Source organism: Sturnira hondurensis, unplaced genomic scaffold, assembly GCF_014824575.4.
Source record: "Sturnira hondurensis isolate 20B ecotype Veracruz unplaced genomic scaffold, ASM1482457v3 Scaffold0020211, whole genome shotgun sequence".
Lineage (NCBI taxonomy): Eukaryota > Metazoa > Chordata > Mammalia > Chiroptera > Phyllostomidae > Sturnira > Sturnira hondurensis.
In genome coordinates, this window is record NW_028092842.1 from 1 (window position 1) to 1,820 (window position 1,820).

Consider the following 1,820-nt stretch of genomic DNA (forward strand, 5'->3'; position numbering starts at 1 on the left):
TTTGTGGAATGGGGTGGGTCAGTGCTTGTGGAGGGTCTGCATGTGGGACACCGAGATGCATCCTTTGTACTCTACAGAGAGATGACAGTGACACCCTCTTGTTAAGTTATGACTCAGGACGCCACCTCCAGATTTCCAAGTATCCTGTGAGGGGGTCAGGGATGCCAGGAGGAGACCCGCTGGGTGAAATGAGTGTGTTCACAGCTGTTTGGCAGCCTTTGGCTTTGAGTCCTGTTCATGCCAGTCAGCTGGATGGAGACTAATGTGTCGTCTTTCTGTGCTTCTGAGTTTCCATCTGTGAGACAAAAGAGTTACCCAGACTCAGGTGAGGTCAGAGCCTGTGACCCAGGCACATGGACTCCTGTCAATCAGTGTGAAAGGACCCCAGGACAGCTAGTGGAGGGAGAGTGGGGGTAGCAAGTGGGGCGATTTAGCAAAAGTAAAGGACCTATTGGCATTGACAACAGTGTGGTGATTGCAGAGGTGAGAAGAATATAAGGGGAATAAATGTTAATTGTAACTCATATAATAAGGATTAAATGAACCAAACAAAAAGGCAAACAAATATTCGTAAGTGAAGTAAAATTTTTGGCCAAAATACATATGCAGTTAATCTATTGAAATTTTACACATTGCAGATATCATGTTTTATATATTTTCATTTATTCTCTTAGGGAGTGCATTTCAAGCCTGAGACACAGAAATGAATGGACCCATGACAGGGTCATGTGACCTTGGTGTCAGGTCCATGTGGCTTCTGGAGCATAGACAGGAGCAGTGGGTGGGGGAGGGGTAGACACTGAGGACAGAAGACAAAACAACCCCCAGGAGCACGTGAGCTGCCCAGGGCACGGTGGTTGTTTGTCTGCTCACATTTCACTTCAATAACAGCCTGTGGTCATCAGTTGTCACCTGGGACTAACACACAGCTCAAAATCCACCATCTGGTCAATGAAATGTAATATTCACCTTCTCAACCCAAAATCCCACAAAGGACTCTAGTGGGGAAACTCAAAAAGGAAGCACCGTGGGTTTGAAATATCTGTGTGAATGAGGCAGGATTCTGCCCTGTGATGTGGGTGCAAGAAGTCAATGATTGATGGTCCCAGGCTGTGTGTGCTGGTCTGGATTTCCTTCTGCTCACACGTGTCATCCTGAACCTCATGAGTCCCAACACAGGAGGCCTGTTTCCCCTTCACTCTCTCAGCACAGCAATCAGCTGACCATTTTGGAGATTTCTACACAGGTACATTTATGTGACAGGAGGTGGTAACTCCTGCTGTCCTTTTCCAATATTTGGGGACATACATGGGTATTTATGCTAGAACATGTGCTGATGAGGGGACATGTTGTATGTTTCTGTTTTTTTTTTGAAAGATTTTATTCATTTCTTTTTAGAGAGGAGGAAGGAGGGAGGGAGCAGGAAAAAGAAACATGAATGTGTGGTTGTCTCCTGAGCTCCTCCTACCAGAGACCTGGCCCACAAAGCAGGCATTTGCCTTGACTAGAAATCCAACCACAGACCCTTTGTTTTGCAGGCTGGCACTCAAGCCACTGAGCCACACCAGCCAGGGCGCTGTGTGTTTGTGTTTAAAAGTCGGTAGATACAGAGGGTAGGAGATTAAACAAGAGGAGTCCCAGGCATGAGGGTTGAAGTGGTGTAATGGATGTAGTTGTTTCTCTGAACTCTGCTCTACAGTTTGTGTGACTTCAACATTGTCATATTAATTCTCTTACTCAGTCCATAATGACGTGTGTGTGCCCTACTTCTACTGAGAGCCACTCAGATTTGGCCAAATGTGAGCTTTCAAGTCCAATCC